This window comes from Haemorhous mexicanus, chromosome 1 (assembly GCF_027477595.1).
Source record: "Haemorhous mexicanus isolate bHaeMex1 chromosome 1, bHaeMex1.pri, whole genome shotgun sequence".
Taxonomy (NCBI): Eukaryota; Metazoa; Chordata; class Aves; order Passeriformes; family Fringillidae; genus Haemorhous; species Haemorhous mexicanus.
In genome coordinates, this window is record NC_082341.1 from 57,657,701 (window position 1) to 57,669,726 (window position 12,026).

The 12,026-nt window shown below is 35.1% G+C and overlaps 1 protein-coding gene across 1 annotated transcript in view; it reads left to right on the forward strand.

The window, feature by feature from the left end:
• The window catches only part of CNTNAP2 (contactin associated protein 2), a 1,014,330-nt gene that overhangs the window by 305,095 nt on the left and 697,209 nt on the right, over positions 1 to 12,026 (forward strand). The window lies entirely within an intron of this gene.

The following is a 12,026-nucleotide window of genomic DNA, read 5'->3' on the forward strand; positions in this document are numbered from 1 at the left end:
AATCAGGAAGAGGAATGCAGTGATACATTAAAATCTCTCTTATAAAATCCATATATATATAGCATCTTTATAACCAGCTTTTAAGATTAATTACATTACAATTCTCTTTAATGCGTGCTTCTTAATTCAAGAGATTCTGATGAGACAAAAAAATACATGGGGAACACTTGAGAACTTTTTAAAATAAAAAAGGGGAGCGCATGGAGCTATCTGGAATTGTAGTAGTTTTATAATGAAAGGGAATTTTGTCACATCAACCCTACTCTTGATTAAGCCCTTTTAAAATTGTTTTTGATGTGAAGTATGTTCAGAACTGGTTTTCCTACTTTGCAATTTCTTCTATTTCCATACAAAGCTTTCCTCCTCTTGTTCTAATAATGCACCAGACAAGCACGAGCAAGGCATAAGCTCTCTTTTGTTATGGATGGAAAGTTTTGGTTTTTTTTTTTTGGAGGATGCTTAGTTACCAAAGACAGGTGAATTTTGCCTGGAGTGATGCAAAGACAGGATGTGGGAGAAGTGCAGCACCATCCTTTCACCCTTACTTTTCAATCTTTTCTACTGTGACAGAAACATTAAGATCTGAATTATTAACACTGATCAGTACAGGCAGCCCCTGTCCCTTGACTTGAAATTTGTAGTCTGGGTAGAAAGTTTGTTTTCAGTTAAGTAGTTCTTTGGAAATGTTCATATTGTTTGTTTATTTTGTACAGGGCAATACATATGCATTTTTGCCTTTTTGGGGGAGGAGGCTGGAAAGAAGCAAAATTCTTTTAACCACAAGGTTCTTTATCTAATTTAGGAATCTGTTTTGTTGTACACTTCCTGTGGTGTTCTTAGGACAGAGAAGCTTAAGACAGAATCCTTTTCTTTCAGTGCTTCAAGAAAGGAGCCAGAAAATTTAAACTGAGTGTGGATCTAAAAAAATATTGAGGTCTTCTATATGTCTTGTGTTTGCATCTCATTGTTTTATTTATGACTTGCTCAGGTATTCTGGAAAGTATCAGTAGATGTTGTTGTGCCTTTTTGATTGAATATCACCCTATTTCCAAAACCCAGAAACCACTATACAATGATGGATTATTATCTATTCCTCTCTTCTGCCCCTTTCAAGTCAAATGATCAAAATTGTTCATGAATGCCAGAACTATGACTAGTTTTGATTCCCTAAAAAGTGAAAGGAAAAGTATAAAATAAGAAGCAGATCACATGGCAACTTGTTTTGTAAAATTGTACCTACAACTGGATCCCACATGTAATTTACTAATGATATCTTCTGAAGAAATCTGAGCTACTCTAAAATTTGGATATGTATTTTCCTGATAAATTCCATGGCTTATGCACTTGAATCTCACTTAAAGTTGTTTGAATTCTGCATCTGATTTTGATATCACATCCTGTGCTCCTGTTAAGGACTAATAACAGCTGACCCCAGCTTTTTTTGCATTGGAATTTAATTCCTTTTGAAGAAGAACATAGAAAAACCTGAAAGACCCCAAATCTGTATCTTCTCCCACTAATTTTAAAACCATCATGGACACTTACCACCCCCTCCAAGATTTTGTTGTCTCCCATGAATATTGAACAGCTAGAATTTGGGCACACCACATTTTCTTGAATTAAAAACTGGGTCTCATCTCAAAACTGGAGACTGCACTTTTGACTGATAGTTCTCACTTTAGCTGTCCTATGTTAGAAAAGAATTGACTTATCATTCATACAGATTTTTTAAATGTTTGCAATTTTCTTCTGCTGGCATTAAGTCACTTAGTTTAAACATTGACTTTAATCTCAAGTTTTATTCCTTCTAGAAAATCATGAATGCAAGCAGAAAGGCAAGGAGTTTGCTTGTGATGCTAGTTGCCCTGAATCCTATAAATACTTGACATCTGGGAATCAAACATTCTCATCTATCCAACTTGTAAGTCTATCAAAAGAAAAATGTTCTATTCAGCTTCAGATATACAAATTCAGGCAAATCTTCTCATCTTTGTTTCTTAATGGTGGAATATTTTTTTTAGTCTCTAGGGAAGTAAATAGTTGTTCTACCTGTGATTATGAAATGCTAGGTGCTTTCAAACCTCAGGGAATATGGTAAAACACATCCACAATATGTGTGCTTTGAAGCTACTGTCCTGAACTGACTTGTACCTTGTACTGTTGCCTATGTGCTTATGGATGCTGAACACATTGGAATCAACTTGCAGATTTTCTTTGCCAGCATATGAAAACACTTGTTAGCCTGCTCAGATTTACATATCTCTTTTCTTCAAGGTATTAGTGTAAGAAATTTGGGCCTCTCGTGTCAAAATTCACAGCCGTGTTCTATAATTGGTTTGAGTTTCCCAGTATGTATAACAAGCCTCAGAGAATGCTGTGTCTCACAGGCTCCCTGTACTACAGCTTGCTCTTTTTAGTCTACAGTACAAGGAGATCAGAAATTTAAACTATGGTCACATTTTTCTGTTATCAAATGGTTCTCAATTTGCTTTGTTTTTGTTCTTACTTTACTAGCCACAGTTCTAGCCAGGATTTTGGGCCTAAAAAAACCATAAAAGCATGGTTTGGAAGCTTATCTCCAGGTTTTGTGAAACCACATCATGACCAACATGATTTAAACATATGCCATATATAACATATGCATTACAATAATGCAAGAGTAAGGAAAAAGATCAAAAGTATTTCTTCTTTCACCTGCAAAATACCTTTTCAGAATACTTTGTTGATGCTTTGGTGAAATCAATGTATTATGACAATTTAATTTCTTTGGTCACTTAATGCTTCCTCAGAAATGTGGGGAAGTGTGCTTTTAACAAAAGAGTTTGCAAAATGCAATCGGATTAATCCTCCCATGCACCAGTGACAGGAATTGAGAAAACAGATATTTTAGTCTTAGTTGGAAGTGAAAATCTTCACAGAAGAGGCAGGAAACAAAAGTTAGACCTTTTTTGTCTTTTGCACAGAGGAAAAGAATCATCTGTCAGTATAATATGGTTACATTCATATATCACACACCTTTTGGCTTTTGCTTCTCTCATCACTTCGAACATTAGACAACTGATAAACAGTGGACTAATAGCTTCTGCTATAAATATGACATATCTGTTTTCTTTAGAGGGGATATGAACGTAAACATCAATGGACAAACACGGAATTAATAATCATTTGGAATAAAACCCTGATTTTAAGCTTAAATGATGTTTGCTTTTTGCTGTGAAAGTTTAGAGGCTGCGTTTTGCATAACCTGCTAATTTCTATTTTGTTCCTCATCTAACCAAATCAGAATGTGTTTTGCATGCTTAATGGTATTAAAAATTTTGTCTGCATGGTAGGAGCAGAGTTTGCTTCCTAGCCTTTGTAGGGAAAGAGTAGTTTTCTGGTAAGGCCTTCAGACAGGAATCTGCAGCTTTTGCTCTAAGTTAACTTTTTCACAAGACTTTTGGTAAGCCTCTTAACCAATATGTGGGTAGGTAGATAGCCTCATTACAGAATATAAAATATTTTTAACATATTTTTTGGAAATTAATTTGTATACATTGTATACATTAAAAACATCTATTTTTCTGCACCTATGATACGTTGGTTTGAGAATTAATGTTTGGCTTTCTGTGGGAGTGCTTTTATTGTTGAAGTGTCCAGCAATTTTAAAGTCACTGTTTGCTTTGATCTTGCTGAAATTAGATAAAGCCTAGAATAACATCTCTAAATTCAGAACAATTATGTTGACAAAGAGCTGCTAAAAGTAAAGAGACCATTATAATAGGTAGGACTTTGAGGAAAAAAAGCACATATTTTGTTTTTTCTAGAGATAAAAGCTTAATTTTAGAGACAGAAACCTGCTAAAGCAGTGATGAAAAGTAAGGCTGTTTGAAAAAACAATATAAGAAAATTAGCTGTTACCCACTAGTGTCTTATCTCTAAGTTCTGAAAAACAAACAAATCAAATAAGGAAAAAAAAAAACCAAATTCAAAAACAAATCAAACCTCCAAAAACAAACAACTCCCCCCAAAAAACCCAAACAAACAAACCAAGTTTCCACCCCCACCCATACATAAAAGACACTAGTTGATATAAAGTCGACTGAGGAGGAACATAGGTGAAATATTTAATGACATTATTCTAATTTAACTGAGACATAATGAAATAAATTGTGAAGATTCTATTTTTTTTTTTTCTTGATCTTTTTCATCATTGTGGGACCTTCCACCTGCTACTCTAAAACTTCACCTGACCTGACTCCAGGTTTTTTCATAGTTAACTCAGGTCTCAGTCTGTGAAAAATCACTTGAACCTGTAAAGGCACCTTGGCTGGAGCTTTGTTTGCTGTAAAAATCCTTCAAAATGCTCAGGTATTTTCAGTAGTGAAAAGGTGAAGAACTGCATTTGCATGCCAGAAGGTTAATAACTGAAGAGGCACCTTGGGTTTGCATACCCAACCTGAGGGTTGGGTATGCAAAAACATGAAAATATTCATGAGTTGTACTTTGCATGGAGTTGATAGTCTACTATTGCTTATGCACTAGAGACAATTTAATTTAATGACAGCCCAAGCATACACCCAGGCTGACTGACTTTCTGTTATTCCAGGTGCCATTGACCTTAGTAGTGGAGATTTTTTTAAATGAGAAAAAAGATGCAGCTTTCTCAGACAACTTTGAGTTTCACAGGGCACAAAACAGTTTACAAATGTGTTCTTAAAGACAAAAGGGTGGGAACACTTGATGAATTCTCTGTGGACTGTAGACTTCAAAATAGACCAGAGGCAATCCAGATGTTCTGATGCTTTAGAGTGAGGTAAAAACCTCCACTGTCCACTCTCTTCCAACAAAAAAAAAAAATAATAAACAAAACAACCCCAAATCAAACCACAACCTGCAGCCAGAACCAGCTGCCTAAGTAGTCTTACTGTAGATAAGAAAGAACATACTTTTCTAAATTAATTTAAAACTGAATTTTATTAATGATAAAATAATGCATACATTTAACTTGGATGTGGCTTGTTCTCTCTGAATGTAAAATACTAAATTAAATATGCATTTTGGTAAATGGAGAATTTAAAATTATACTTTTCTGAAAAATTGAATTTGGCAAATTTTTGATACAGTTTTCTATTTTTCCATTGTGAGAAGTTGAAATTTTTGTAGGTTTTTTAATTTCAGGAGACTGCTTTGTATACATTTATACTTACAATGTTTCCATACTGAATAATTTAATTAAACAATAAATCCTAATATCTCTGGGTAAGTCCTAAGTCACAGTAATTAATGATGTTAGCTTTAACCCTTTTCTCATTTTCAGTGGTTAAAGACAAAAGCTTAGAGAGCACTATGGTTTATGTTGTATACAACTTGACGACAGCAATGCATCCAGAAATAACTCATCATAGTCATATAGTACATTGCACACTGATACAATTCTTATGATATTTCATTTCCAATATTTCCCAGGGATATTTAAAAATGGTTATTAAAAATTCCTCAAACCAAGAAAGTTTTGTTACTTATTAGCAGCCTGGGCCTTATGATGAAATAGGGTACTAGTTTGTAGTAATTAAAATTTGTACCCATACCATGACCTTTCGGATTAATAAGCCATTGCCTACTGTGAAAACTGGCCAATAGGTATCAGAAATGAAGTTTAGGTAAAAAGATCCTTTGGAAGATCTTGTAAAGTACTGTCTTTGGGCATCTACATACACTTTTAGAAATGGCCCTGGTGATGTATCTGGTATTTCCCAGAGATGAATTCCTGATTCAGAACCAGAACAAAGAAGCAGGTCTCGCTGCCTGTCCACTGCTCTGAGCCAAGTGCGAGCCATAAAAAAACAAGCATTACCTGAGTCTTGTTCCTTTCCTTGCAGAGCTCTAAAGAAAGGCTTGATATAAACCTCAAGATGTGTAACCTTAATGCTTAAGGTTTGTGTGAAGACCACCAAATTAATGTAACTAATGACTTTACCTTGGAGGGGGAAAAAGAGCTGCTACCTATTCTTCCTTTCCAGCAGCAGCTAACCTTTTGAGCTACAATGGATTACCCTGTTGGTGGTATGCAACTTGAAGTGGAATATAAAACATCCCAGGCCATCAATATGGGTTGCTCTAATCTTTTAGGTTACAGCTGAGCTTGAGCAATACTTGCAGAAAAGCTTCAGTGACACTTGGGCTCATTTGCTCATGAAATTGAACGTGAATTTGACTCCCTAACAGTCAATCAAGGGTGTTGTGTGAAATGTCAGTCATGTGGAGAATCTGCCAGCTTCTGCAATATGAAAAATAGTGGGACAGAAGAGAGTAAAAAATTGAGTTTCTACGCTAGCAGCCATCATCCCGATTTACTATCTATATAAAGAGGCCCAAGAAACCTGGGGAGGAGTAAACTTAGCTTGTTGTCTTAAGAAAGAGAAAAGGAAAGCAGCAGTATGTGGTAGGTTTTCCTTAAACTACATTCCAAGCCAAAAAACCACAATAAAACATGAAAAAGAAAGGAAGTTTTTTTTTTGGACAACCCCAAATGTATCAAAGGCTTGTACCTTTGACAAATACACCTGACAGGCAAGTATTTGCTTTCCCCATAAGGGAAGGTTGTCTTTGATAAACTCTTCACTGATTTCTTCTGACTTAAGTACTTGAGAGCATGAGGTGTACCCTACCATGCTTTTTTCAGCCATTACCTGCATTCCTGTCTCGCATGATCTGAAGTTTGGATAGAGGCATATCATACTGGGAAGCAGGGTTGTGACACAGGGCAAAGGTTGAAATTAAACTTGTGACAGCCTGTGCTCAATAACACCTGCTTTTAAGTTTGGTTTTTAAGGGGGCTGCCATTGATGATGAGCTGCTTTGAAATACCTCCTGCTTTTTGGCTTGCATCACTTTAAAAGTTCACTTGAAACAGTGCATAAAATATTCTAGCAGCTTGTGCTTATCTGTTCCTACTCTTTGGGGAGACACAGGCTTGTGAATTAAACTTGGTATATTCTAGCATCCATTTTGGATTACAAAACCTACCTGTTCTATATGGAAAGTGAGGCTGTCTCAGCATAATAATGCACTGAAATCCAAACCAGCTGCATTAATATTCCTGTTGGTTGTCACTGGAGATATGCCAGTTCCCATATGTACTTACCCACGTTTCAGAGTGCCCTTGCAATCTCATGACTGCTTTTCAGAAGTGCTTGGTGGCTTATTCTTCCTCCTCAGTACACTACAGTGAAATTATGTATTCAAATTGGAGGAGAAAAATGTGTTTAGGCTGACTAGTATTTAGCACATAGTACAAATTAAACCCAGATGATATGATTCTCTCCCTTGCTCCCTAACATTTATCTTGGAATTCATATTTAAAGCAGGAGTCTTTTGCATTACAAGTAAAGATTGAAATTTTTTTATAACCATTTTTTCTCCCTAAACTTGACAGGAATTCTTGTATAATTAAAGAGTTGGATGTACTGGTAATAGTTCAGATTTTGTGGTTTGTATTATAAATTTTTGGTTTGTCTATTGTAAATGAAAGCTGATTAGGACTTTTAGTTAGGGAGTCAGGGCTTTGGATATTTCTTGGCTATGATTTTTTTTCAGTGTTGATACAGATTTAGTCATCTCTTTCATCTTCTGCTAGTGATTTATTATGGTTATTTTTAATTCAGAACACAATATTGACATTGCAGTAATTTGCCTTTTTGAATCTAAATTGTTCAGCTTTTGAGTTCTTCTTTTCTGACATACACATATGGAACTTTTTTTAGAAAGTTTTTATTGGTGGCATGTTTGTGTCTTAGATCTATCCTTCAGCAAAATGTTTGTCCTAGATTATAATTTGATAGGAAATCTTGACTGAAGATTTTAAAACAGGAGGGGTGAATTGTGGATTTGGTATTTATTTAAAGGTATGTCCCTCAGTGCACACTGGACCATATCATGTAAAAGCCTTTCTTATTCAAAAGCATACTTAGTAAGTCACTTATTTCTTATGAGGTATGGTTATCAGTATCCAAATATTTTTCATTTTTAGAACCACAGTACACATCACAGCTGTCTTTTTACTTTGCTGACAAATTCTTTGGAAGAGCTTCTAGGAGACCCTCTGATGCAGCTTCAGATTATTCATAAAAACTGCCTGTAACTATAAATGTATATTGCTCCCATTTCTTAGTATTTTTAGATAGTTTGTATGCATTCCAACCTACTGATAGATACAAATGTCAAGAAGACACAAATGAACTGCAGATAGGGTTTTTTTTTTTTCCCATCTACTCAGACTTCTTTGATAAGATATGTCAGCAACTTTACAGGTGACCTGTTTATTGATCAGGAAGCTTTTGAACAGACTTCTGTGAAGTGAAGCATCAAGGTATTTTACTCTGCTTTGCCCATCAAAAATCATTGAAGTGACTGCCATAGTGAGGATAAACTTTAATAACCTGTGGGGTTGATAAGAGAGTTTGTTTGTACACGGTCTGCTTTGTGCTGCAGTCAACAGCTGCCTCTTCAAATAATGTGGCCCCTATTTCTCAAATAGTTCATAGACTCATAAGTGGGAATTAAAGCAATTACAGGCAAAATAGGAGATGGGCCTTTTTTAGTTTACCCAGCATGATGGGTAGGATATAAAAATAAGCTATGAATAGACTGTAAAACAGGAAAGAATGAGCAGATATATTTTCTTTGTTTTGTTGAGTGTGAACCCCAGAAATATGAGAGGCTGCAGTTTTTAGGACAAGAGATCCATCTCATCTGGTATCTGGTTTCCAATAGCCAGGTTCCTGAGAAAACATGTAAGAAAGAGCAAGAGCACAGCACACTTTTGCTTCAATTATCTTTAGGTCTTGAGGAATTTGAAGACTGGGGATTGCAGATGTTTCTCATTTGTGTTTAATGGAATTAGGTGGCCTTCGTTCCATTAAGCTAATTATTATAATCTTAAAAAGACTTGTTTTTGATGGACATATATGTGTTATTTCCTTCTGAATAGGGAAGTCAGAGTAGCAAATGTCATCATTCCTGTGACAAAGTTATCGGTTCTCTTGATCCAAACAGAATAGAGTGGGGTGGAAGTGTCTCTTTGCTTCAGAAAGTGAACATTTAAATGGACCTGAGCTGCCTTGGCCGTTCATGTATCACTGAGATAAATGGTGTGGAGGAGAGTTTATTCCTTTGCTGCTGCGATGCTGGCAGGAGAGTGTGCTCTGTAATTGATTAACAGGGCACAGTGCATTGACTTATATGGGGAATGCTATTATATCTCAGTAACAGGAAGGTGGATATGATTCTGCTAAGTAAAAAATTGAATTCTGCAGGAAGTAACTAAAACTGCTCGAAGAACAAAAGGTTCCCAGGGTTTTGGTGTTTTTTTTTTCCCCTCTTAAATCTGTGGTAAAACAGTATTTCATATTCTGGTGGAAGTTTAAATAGTGCAGTATATTTAGTGAAACTTTCATACAGGGCTAGAAATATTAGTTTATGTAAGCAGTCTTTTAACTTTTATTCTATTGAACCTAAAGTTGTGAGTTAATGATGAGATGCAATAACTTTTAAAAGTCTATTAATCTGAAATATAGTCCTTCCCTATAATTCATACACATTTATAGTGAATTTCCCATATTTTAAATTCTAAATGAGCAGGCAGGTTGGGAGGTTTGGTTTTTTTAGAACAATGAGAAAGTGAAATTTTTTTTTTTCTTTTTACTTGGTATGTCAAAATAAACATAGGAGAGGATTACAGTTCTAAACAGCAATGAAGACAAATGGTATTAACTCAGGGTTTTTTCCTAGCCCCCACCACATCAATACAATTTGACTGTATTGATGATTACAATCAAATTAAGAAATCAGAAGGCTCAGATTAAATACTTCAGAAGCACGCATACATCACATGAAGCATATTTATGACTGTCTGTAAAAATTGTGACCACAGTGGCAAATAGAGCGATGCCTCCTCTATTTTTTTTACTGAGTCAAGCTTCTCTGTCTTATTCTTTTGAATTCAAGAGTATGAGTTAGTGAAACAGAGATAAGACAGATGATGATTTAATGATTTAGAAACTAGCATTCATTCCAAATAAATTTCCCATATTTCTTTTTGTGCATCTTCAGTAGTAGCACAAATATAACAGTTGTCAAATTAAAAGGAGGGGATTGTCTCAATAGCTACTGGAACCAGTAAAAGATCTGAACTTCTGATGAGTTTCTGTTGTTGGGAGAGGCTTTTTTCATCTGTCATGTTTTTTCTGAGCCCAATGTCAAAAATCTATGTTTATTTCTGTTGCAGAAATGAATAGTTTGCTCACAGTTTTAAAATAACTTTTTAAATGTTTGTTTACGTTTTAGATATATCTTTTATCTCACAATTTTTTAGACCATAGTAAGCAGTAGCCTCCCATTATATTAGTAATAAATCAAATTGCATAAGTTGAACACAATTTTTGTAACTATTTTTTTACCATTCCAACAGTTTTCTAGGAAATTGCAGGTTTTTTTTCCCACCCCAGTTTGAAGCTATGGGTGGCAGAAAATTGCATAAACTTAACAATTTACTTTGCAAAATATATTTAAAAACCCTCAGGAAACAGAATGAAGGTACATGTTCAATCTTAGCTTTCATTACTGATGAGAACCTTTTTTTTTTTTTCCATTAAGAGTAAACATCATGTAATATAAGCAAATGGAAATGATATAAAAAGATTGTGCTATGTATTTTTAAAAACTTCTGATTGTGTGTTTTTCTATTTTAAATGTTTCATTCCATTTTTACCTAGACAACAGGATTAATGGCAAATGCCTTCAAGTCTCTAGCTAGGTAGCACAGAAAAAAAAGTGGCAGCACAAGTAGTTTTCAAGCTGACAAGCTATCATGATCTATAGAAAATAAATCAATAGATTAAGAAATGCTTGGGAAAAACTTTGTCAATTAGTTCTGCATCTATATGATTATGGCACTTAGGACAAAAAATTGGCAATTATGGCAGTCTGCTGCTCCCTTCTGTTCTTAGCTCTAACCTTGTACCACTTTGACTGACATAAAAACTACCTGGCAGGCAGGATCTCAAAACACAGGTGTGTGCAGAGGTGTGTGCAGCCCTGGTGTGCTGCTGCAGGGGTGGGGTATGAGGACAACCTGGTTGCAGGCTTCTGACCAGATGTGCTGCTCTGCTGCAGCCAGGCAGAGGGAGAAGGAAATTGATCTTTCTGCTTTGTGGTATAAACAATAATGTTTCAAACCATTTATCTTCCCTTGTCAAAATTCCATCATTAAATACTGTAGTAGTGAACTTCAAAGTCATTGGAATTATCCTTTAATTCAGTCCAAAGCAGCTGCCCTTTACTCTTGCTTGTGCTTGTGTGGTTTTTTTTTTTCCCTTAATATTTGTTAACTCAGACATTTGTAAAGGACACTTATTTTCTTTGTTGAATGTCAAAATACTGATTCCTGAATGAATGTTTTTTTGTATTTCTGTACTTCAGTTTCTATTTCTGTGGAAGCAATTTTATTTTTCACTACATGAGACTGTACATTTTAGGAGAATTGCATTATATATTACTTGATGCACTGAGTCCTCTTTTTTTCCCTCCTGAAGTTCTTTAGAAGGTAGGATTAATTTGGTCTCCATGTGTGATCGAGTCTGATCAAACTGCTGGTTTTTAATTGTACCAAAACTAGGTGTTGTGGCTGGGCATTAAATATGCTGCTTATGCATATTTAGACCTACTGTAGACCACCTTTGGTGACCTAATGCGTTATAGATACATAAATTGAGGGTATTTCCACTTCCATCAGAGACTGTGCTGCAGCACATGTGTTTAAAAAGATTAGTTAGGCTTACTGGTGTAGGCTAAGGCTTTTTTTAGTTTTACCTGTGATACAAATGAGTAATTTAAGCTATATGTTTCTCCCATCTGTTGAAATATCCACAAAAGAACTCACAAAAGGCAGTACATTAATTATTTGAAAAATCCTGAGCCATTTCTCTTTATTCTAATTTATATTATACAAAAGAAGGAGATTTGATTTACATTTTTTTCTTCATTAG